Raw genomic sequence first — 9,515 nt, 5'->3', positions numbered from 1 at the left:
GCTGTTTCCTGTGTCCACATCATGGGTACACAAATGAGTGATTCCAGGCGTGAGGGAGAACAACGAGGCGTACTGCCCCAGCACCTGGCGGCAGTCCCTCTGTTGCTCTGGGGTCAAGGATGGGGAGAGGATCACGCCCTCTACCGATCCATCCTTCTCCTGGGCCGCCAGAAGGTCAGGAAGAGCCTCACTCTCTTCCTCCTCGCTCCCATCCGTCACCATGAGGAGAGCAAGCTCAGATCGCTCATGGTGCGGCTTCAGGCGGTTGACGTGGAGCACCCGATGGGGCTGACGGGGGGTCTTTAAGTCAACGACATAGGTACTCTAGCCTCGTCGCTCCACAATTCTGTACGGACCAGTCCACCGGTCCTGGAGGGCACTAAGCTCCCCAGGCTCCATGACCCACACCTTCTGTCCAGCGTCCAACTCTACCGTCCGAGCGTTGCGGTCATACCACTCCTTTATGTCGGCTTGGCTAGCTTCCAGATTCTCTGAGGCTGCCTTCCACAGCTTGGCCAAGCATATAGCTGACAATATCACGGGGAAGCTTCTGCGAAGTCTTCTCCCACCCCTCATTCACTAGGCTTAGGGGCCCCCTAACGGGATGGCCATAGAGCAGCTCAAAAGGGCTGAACCCGACTCCCTTCTGCGGCACCTCACGGTATGAGAACAGCAGGCAAGGGAGGAGGACGTCCCACTTACGCCTCAAGTCCTCTGGTAGGCTCCGGATCATCCCTTTTAAAGTTTTGTTGAAGCGCTCTATGAGCCCGTTAGTCTTTCCACATGGCCTGCATATAGGCCGACATGAAATTCGTGCCCCTGTCTGACACCACGACCTTGGGGAATCCCACTCGGGTAAAAATCCCCAACAGGGCCCGCGCCACCACCGGTGCAGTGATGGTCCTCAGAGGAATAGCCTCCGGGTACCGCGTGGCGTGGTCCACTAATACCAAAATGAACCGGTGTCCCGCTGAGGTTGGAGGGTCCAATGGCCCAACAATGTCAATTCCAACCCGCTCAAAAGGGGTCCCGACCACCGGGAGCGGTTACAAAGGGACCTTCAGTTTAGTCCCAGTCTTGCCACTCGCCTAGCAAGACTTACAGGTCTTACAATAGGTGTCAGAGGCAACTCTCATCCTGGGCCAATAAAAATGTGGGACCAACCGCGCAAAGGTTTTGTCCTGGCCCAGGTGTCCGGCTAAGGGTATTTTGTGTGCCAACTCCAACAGGAAGGCCCGGTAGCATTGGGGGACCACTAACGCCCTCGAAGATCCATGCACCGGAACCTTAGGCTCACTGTACAGGAGGCCATCCTCCCAATGCACGTGATAACCGCCAGTCTCCTGATTGGCCGCTTGGGCTTCGGCCTGCCGCCGCATGCCATCAAGCGTGGGGCACTCCCTTTGCGCCTGACAAAATTCCTCCCGGGTAGGCCCTCCTTCCACATGCCAGTCGGCAAGGGTCGGCAAGTCCCCCACGGGAACGACATCCACCTACGCGGACTCCGGGGGTACCTCCGCGGGCTCTCCATCCATCACACGAGGCGTGTCCTCCACCACTTCCTCCTCTCCAAAATCGGCGTTGGGTTGGGCCATTATCCCAGGCTCCAACCCGGTAAGTCCATCCTGGTAACCCCAGCATCTCAGTATGGGCTCGAAATTCCACATCTTTCCAGTCGGTGTGCTAGTCTATACTATCTGCTGTGCCCACTTGTGATCCTTTGAGGAAGGGGGGGGCACAGGCTTATCTATCTATTGCTGGCACTTTGACCTTTTTTGGCATTAGCGGCCCCTTGGGGATTTATGATGGTGAAGAGGAAAACTATGGAAGGCGCTGGGGGAAACGGGACTAGCCGAGCAACAAAGGGAAAAAGGACCAGGAAGATTTTAAAACACCCGGGTAGCACTTGCGTCCTTGACAGGAAAGATACTTTAATTAATGAGTGCAAGGACATCCTAGAGGGCAATCAATCGGTACCCCTCACCCCGGGTGACCTGGCTGACAGATCCCTTCCAAGCTCGAAAGCAAACTGTCCCCCTGTTATCCTAATAATGTTCCAAAAACCACCCCCCATGAAGGCACCCTTAAAATAAAAAAGCTAGCACTAACCACCCATGACGCATACCAATCCTCTGCCACCTCCTTTGCTAGCACTGGTACCAGCACTTCCCAGCAGGAACAAGGGCACGAAACTGCAATCCCTTGTACAAACAGATTTCTACCTCTCCAGGGTGTTAGCGACGAACACAGTGACAATGTGCCCTCACCATCATCTCCCAGGTCGGTGCGAGATATTGCAACGATTTGTATAGAAAACAAATCAGCACCCATGGACACCCTTTTTATCATAAACACACTAAGAACAGAGATCGGCGCTTTGAAAATTATGATAGAAGGCCTTACCACCTTAGTTAAAACACTAGTGAAAACGGATTTGCCTCGTAAAGAGCATGATATTCCCACACAAAGCCAATATTAACATTCCATTTATAATGACCCGATGCCACAAGATCTAGTACTCTCTAGCAATGAACGCACTTCCCATGACCTCAACCCTCACCAACCAGCTACCTCCGCTCTTTTGATCTGCAAGCATGCCCCAAACGATCCTTCAGCTTGGAGAACAAATAGACCTAATATCACCATCCAAGGTTAAGGGATGGGACGGGAAGATGGATCAGGAGGTAATGCATGGTTACTCACTGGTAATCTTCATTACTCCGATTCCTGGTCTTCCCGTTCCATTCCTGAGCCTGTTCTCCCTCCCTGATTTCTGCTTATGGTGAGTTTTATTCTTTTTTTTTCTTCCGAGTTTCCTTGGGACTCTCAGGATGTCCTAGTGACGTGCTTCCCCCTTCATGCATGCTGGGTAGGCAGCGCCATAATGGGGGAAGTATTTTGACCTCAGATAGGTATTAGTTTCAATAGAGCAGGCGAACTGCTCATGCGTAAGGAAGAGAACAGGAAGACCAGGACTCGGAGTAATGAAGATTACCGGTGAGCAACCGGGCATCCATCACCGTTGTGATGGAGTAACCCATTCGCCATTGTGACGGAGTAACCCATTCACCAAGATATCCGTCGCCGTTGTGACGGAGTAACCCATCCGCCAAGATATCCGTCGCCGTTGTGACGGAGTAACCCATCCGCCAAGATATCCGTCGCCGTTGTGACGGAGTAAACCATCCGCCAAGATATCCGTCGCCGTTGTGATGGAGTAACCCATCCGCCAAGATATCCGTCGCCGTTGTGACGGAGTAACCCATCCGCCAAGATATCCGTCGCCGTTGTGATGGAGTAACCCATCCGCCAAGATATCCGTCGCCGTTGTGATGGAGTAACCCATCCGCCAAGATATCCGTCGCCGTTGTGATGGAGTAACCCATCCGCCAAGATATCCGTCGCCGTTGTGATGGAGTAACCCATCCGCCAAGATATCCGTCGCCGTTGTGATGGAGTAACCCATCCGCCAAGATATCCGTCGCCGTTGTGATGGAGTAACCCATCCGCCAAGATATCCGTCGCCGTTGTGACGGAGTAACCCATCCGCCAAGATGTAAATCAGGCCCTTAGACCTAAGACACGACCTCGGTTTCGGCTTTTATCATTTTATGTTTCAGAGTTTACCTGAAGATGAACCTTGTGGGGCCGGTGCCCCCTCTCCCAGCAAATGAGGAAACGATGACCCTCACCTGAGCCTGTGGGAGACACTGGTGCTTCTGGCCAGGAGGAGGGCTCAGGAACGCTGTACCCTGTGGGCTCTGACAGCCTTGCACGTTGAACAAGGGTCAGCCATGGGGGACATCTTGCGGCACTTCCATTCATCGTCTGAAGCAAAGAAAGAAACAATACGAGCAGGAGGTAGGTGAAGGTGACCTAAGACACATCCATTCTGCTGGACATGGTGTCTGTTTTGAGGGGGGCTCTTCAGGTGGACGCAGTGGGCAGTACCTTCTGAACTGGGTATGGAATGAGTCACAAATATGGACTGAATCTACTAACGATTACTGCCTGGTGGCGTAACAAAACTTGTTGGGGCTCCCACACTCCGGACCCAGTCAGGAGCTCTAGGCTGCCGCCAGTGCATAGTGCCGGAGGGGGTCCACTAGGAGCTCAGGGACCCCCACCCTCCCCCGCACCCCAAGGACTGCAGGGGCTATTGTTACGCCATTGTTGCTGCCATGTGTTCATCTATTTCCCTTGTTATATTTTGAAGGTGATGGGTGTTTGCATAACATATGATTCATATTCTATGTATAGTTTGTGTATAGGGCATACGATTTGCATAAACCATAAAGATTCGATTCTTTACAGTATTAAACATACATATGTAAAAGGGGTTTCTCTGGAATGTGTTTATTTGTCACACTACTTTCAAATTAAAGGGATCTCAACAAGCACTGGGCTTCTTTTTCACTGTTGGAATTATCTGTATCGCCTCTTTAGTGCCTCTAGAAAGGTTGTGCAAGCTACATTTCTTAAGAACAACAGGTTTATATCATCAAATTGCATGCAAAATTCTCCACCCGCTTTATTCCAAAATCCTGCATGAAAAATTGACATTTTATCAAACTTCTAAATATTCCATCTCCTATTTTTTTTAAGTGCACCACTGTTTCCCTTCCTTCCTTCTGCCTCTTCTGCTGTTTACAAGTTACTCTTAATCTCACGGCTATCCATTTTAGGGGCATATTATCAAGAAACAGCGTTAAAATTATCGCCGCTTTAGCGGCAGAAAACTGCCGCTAAAGCGGCGATAATAGGCTTGATAATATGCCCTAGAGAATTCCCATAGAAGCCCATGTTCTGGTGTGAACCTGGGCTTCTATTGGAATTCTCAAGGGCATATTATCAAGCCCATTATCGCCGCTTTAGCGGCAGTTTTCTGCCGCTAAAGCGGTGATAATTTTAACGCCGTGCTTGATAATATGCCCCTTAAGCTCTTTTTTGGCAACCATAACTATCTTATTAAATCCAGCAAGCAATTGCTTTTCATATAGCCCCCTCTAATGATCACATATGTATGCCACTAATGTACCATGAACAAACTGGTGTGCATGCATGGAATGAAAATACAAAATTACCCTTAATAATTAATGGACTGACCACTAACTTTGGGCTCTCGGGTAGCGTGCTGCTGGCTGTAAAGTGCTTAGATGCCACTTCAGGGTAGCCAATAGCAAGCGCTACATAAATGCAATTTAAATTACTGGTAGGAATTTAAGTGGGCCGCGTCCCTCTGGGTCTCAGACCCAGTAGTGATTAAAGACAGACATTGAAATGGGTCCATATATAGCACTATATTCATGTCCCTAACTTTACTGACAAAAACACTGATCGATTTGTGAATAATGATTGTAAAAAACGTTAAGGCATGCCATGATACTGATTTAGTTCCTGTTTATATGTCATAGGTTTTACTAACGGCCTGATTTAGATTTCGTCGAACGGGTTAATCCATCACAACGGTGACTGACATCCTGTCCGCTGAAATATAAATCCCATAGGATAATATTGGATTCATTTTTAGGTGGGCGGAATAAATCAGGCCTCGATTTATGCACAAAAGTACCGGTCGGTGGCACGCTATAGAAAACATGAAATGTAGTTAGTATGTTTGAGCTACTCTCTTCATTATACAGGCGACTCCTGTTTTAGAGACCCCCAGGCCTACTTTTTGCATCCCAGTTAAAGCTTTGCTTACTGGCCTTTCTTCAGTTGGGATGCAGATCAACAAGTTGTGTCGCCCCTTGTAGTGGCAGCAAGTAGTGGAAGGTTTGGGCATCATGTCCAAGCAAGGCTCTCAGCGATTACATAAGGACTCAGCCATCTGCAGGACTGGGTGGGAGTTTCTCTGGCTCAGTTTTCTAGGTCTGTACTCGATACCTCATCCCAGAGCTGATTAAAGTCTTTGCAGGTGGCCAGCATTACTGCAGTTGGTAATACATGCTAGCCCAGTCACACATCCCTCCTGCCTGGCCTCATGCCAGCACAGTCTTCTTCACCAGACGCCACCTTGTAATTGATGGGTGGGCGGAGTCTGCCGCAGGGCAGTTTATTAAACATGGATTGGCTGCTGGAACCACTTCCTGTGCGTCATCAGGGGCCTCAGAGGCCTGTCTGAAACCAATGGACATAAGCACATTTATTGTGCAGTTTTACAAAGGTTTGTGTGGCGAGTGGTCCCACTGACGTCATTTCACGTGTTTGAATGGCAAGGAGGTGAGAGCAACACTACATGCAGCAGCGCACTTCGCTTTAAGTCTCAAGAAATTTGATCACATTTCCCCTGCCCGGTTAACCCTCCAAAGGCTTCCCATGGAAGCGCAGGCCCAATTCAAAACCGCCTGCAGCACCCACAGAGCGACGCGCTCCTCTTTACCTCCTATCTAAACAAGAAACTGAAAATATTATTTTCACGTGGGTCGCACTCCGCTGGTCTTTAGCAAGTAGCCCCATAGGATTCTGGATGATAGAGTAGCAGCGGCGAGTACACCTATGCTACAAAGTGTAATAATAAATGCCATCCCTGGACACGTGTTTCGAGGTAGTTGCCTCTCGTCAGCAGGGAGCAGGACTGTGTGGGGGGTGCCGTAGACTGCCAGAAAATATGAGGTTTAAGTACCTTTCGTGGCGGCGCGCGGGTGCAGACTCCAGGCTCGTCAGCCAATCGCTCAGGGAGCTTCAAACATTATTTTCACGTGGGTCGCACTCCGCTGGTCTTTAGCAAGTAGCCCCATAGGATTCTGGATGATAGAGTAGCAGCGGCGAGTACACCTATGCTACAAAGTGTAATAATAAATGCCATCCCTGGACACGTGTTTCGAGGTAGTTGCCTCTCGTCAGCAGGGAGCAGGACTGTGTGGGGGGTGCCGTAGACTGCCAGAAAATATGAGGTTTAAGTACCTTTCGTGGCGGCGCGCGGGTGCAGACTCCAGGCTCGTCAGCCAATCGCTCAGGGAGCTTCAAACATTATTTTCACGTGGGTCGCACTCCGCTGGTCTTTAGCAAGTAGCCCCATAGGATTCTGGATGATAGAGTAGCAGCGGCGAGTACACCTATGCTACAAAGTGTAATAATAAATGCCATCCCTGGACACGTGTTTCGAGGTAGTTGCCTCTCGTCAGCAGGGAGCAGGACAACTTGCTGGTGTGACGAGCAGTGTGCGACCAACCTTTGCTTAAGAAACTGAAAATATCTGAAGCAAATAGGGGTTCCAGAAATGGCCATTCCCTGATCTTGGAACATCCCAAGTTCAGTTGAGAATGGTACATGAGCAGGTATTTCTGTGGTAGGGCCACATGAATCTGGAACTCTCTGCCTCCCCCATTCGTCTAACCACCTGCCTGGTCACCTTCAAAAAGGACCTCAAGCTCCTTCTATCTGACAGATATCTGGGTTAATCACCCTTGACCAGACACAAGTGCTCTCTCCACCAGATCCGAACTACCCTCATAATGTGACCCCACCATCTTAATCGATGCTTGAACTGTGTACAATCTTTGACCAACTGTAGTGGCTGTCTCATGTGGCAACTCCTGCATGCATCCACCGATGTAAACTTCTGACTTTAATTACTGTAACTGTAACTCGCTGTACCCTTGTATCATGCCTTCGGCCATGTCCGCGCTATTTAGAATTGTAAAAATAATTAAATAAAATACATTCCAAGAACAATTAGGGCCTCCGCCCCGCTCCCAGCCATCGTCAGAAATCACGGACTCATATTGTCTCCTACGCCGATGACACCCAGATGATTCTCTCCCTCACAGATGAACCCACAGCTGCCAAGTGCAACTTCCACGACGGGGTGAAGGCAGTCGCCACCTTGCTGAAGGACAGTTGCCTCAAGCTTAACTCATATGAGACTGAAGTCCTCATCCTGGGCTCCTCCCCCTCTGCCTGGGATGACTCTTGGTGGCCAGCAGTGCTTGGAATCCCGGACTACGCACAAAACCTCAGGATCATCCAGGGCTCCTCGCTCTCAATGAACCACCAAATCAACATCGTCTCATCCTCCTGCTTCCACATGCTCTGCCTCCTTCATAAGATCTTCAAGTGGATCCCCACCGGGTCCAGAAAAACTGTCACACATGCGCTCTTCAGCAGCAGACTCGACTACGGAAACACACTCTATGACGGCACCACCCAGAACCTTTGAAAAAAATGCAGACTGTCCAGAATGCCTCCGCCAGACGCATCCTGTACATTCCACGCCACAACCACATCACCCACCACCTGAGAGACCTCCACTGGCTACCTGTCAACAAGAGAATCACCATCAAGTTTCTCATGCACACCTACAAAGACCTCCACAACACCAGACCTACATACTTCAACCACCACCTCTCCTTCTACAGTCCCACCAGATATCACCTCTCCTCCCAATGAAGTACCGGGTTTTTAGAACCCAGCGGTGCAGGGGAACACACCCTAAGACTTCGGATTCTTCCTGTTTCAGACCCACAGAAACACAGTCTTCTAGGTGAATTCAAAGAACGTCTTTATTGGCTGCAGACCAATCACAGATATCCGAGAAGTACAACACGATGTATGTTCTCAGGAGACTGCCCTCCTACAAAACCAGTCTTCTCCGTATATACAAAATATCATGCTTCAGGCACACATTCCTCGTTTTACGATATGGTCATTCATATGTATTCATTACAAACGAAAAGGCAGAGTCATGATGACCATCCCACATTTTAGTTCAGCCAGCCCATAATTATTTACCCAGCACGGCTCAGATCCCTCATCAGATATCAGCAGACCCCAATAAACACGGGCACCTCCTGCTCGTAAAACCAGCCATAAAGTAGGAAACAGAGTCAGGTGTGAAAACAGCTTAGTCAGGGATCGTGTGCGAACAGGGGCTTTATGATGGGTCGAGCCCTGATGCTAATCACATTAGGCCGCGAGAAAGGAACCGGCCGGACAGGATTGACCTCGGGCAGCGGAGTCGGCTTGCACAGGTCAGAGAGAAGTCACCGAAGGTGTACGTGTCCTTTAAGCCTAGGCATGGCCTTAGTGCGCAGCCTATGTGAGGGCAACCACAAAAATGGCTACTACTGTAAAATGGAAACCATGGATAGTATCGTATACACGGTGAATGCATCAGTGGAACATGATGAAAACACTCATACATACCGCGTTGCTCATTTGCGGTTCGCTGATACCAAACTTGGCATGGTGGGACCATGCCACCTACATGGTTCCGATTTTTACAGTACCACAGACCCTCCTTTTGCCCTTACATAGGCAAGAACTATACTAATCTGAGTCCAAGTCTACATTCATGAAGTCATGGAGATGTTGCTGTAGCATCATCCTATTGCTTAGCTCGTCCTTCGATATAGGTTTCCTTACACATGATGTAACACAGAGGCTACACATTACAGGGGCACACTGTATACATAAACAGAATAGGAAAAGAATGGCTAAGGTCATTCCAATGACTATTAGAATCTTCCATCCCCAAGCTGATATCAGTCCCCAGAACCACCCCATCAGTGACC

The sequence above is a fragment of the Triturus cristatus genome, chromosome 1_2 (genome assembly GCF_964204655.1).
Source record: "Triturus cristatus chromosome 1_2, aTriCri1.1, whole genome shotgun sequence".
NCBI lineage: Eukaryota > Metazoa > Chordata > Amphibia > Caudata > Salamandridae > Triturus > Triturus cristatus.
The sequence above is the reverse complement of the archived record's forward strand: the minus strand, read 5'-3'. Positions refer to the sequence as shown.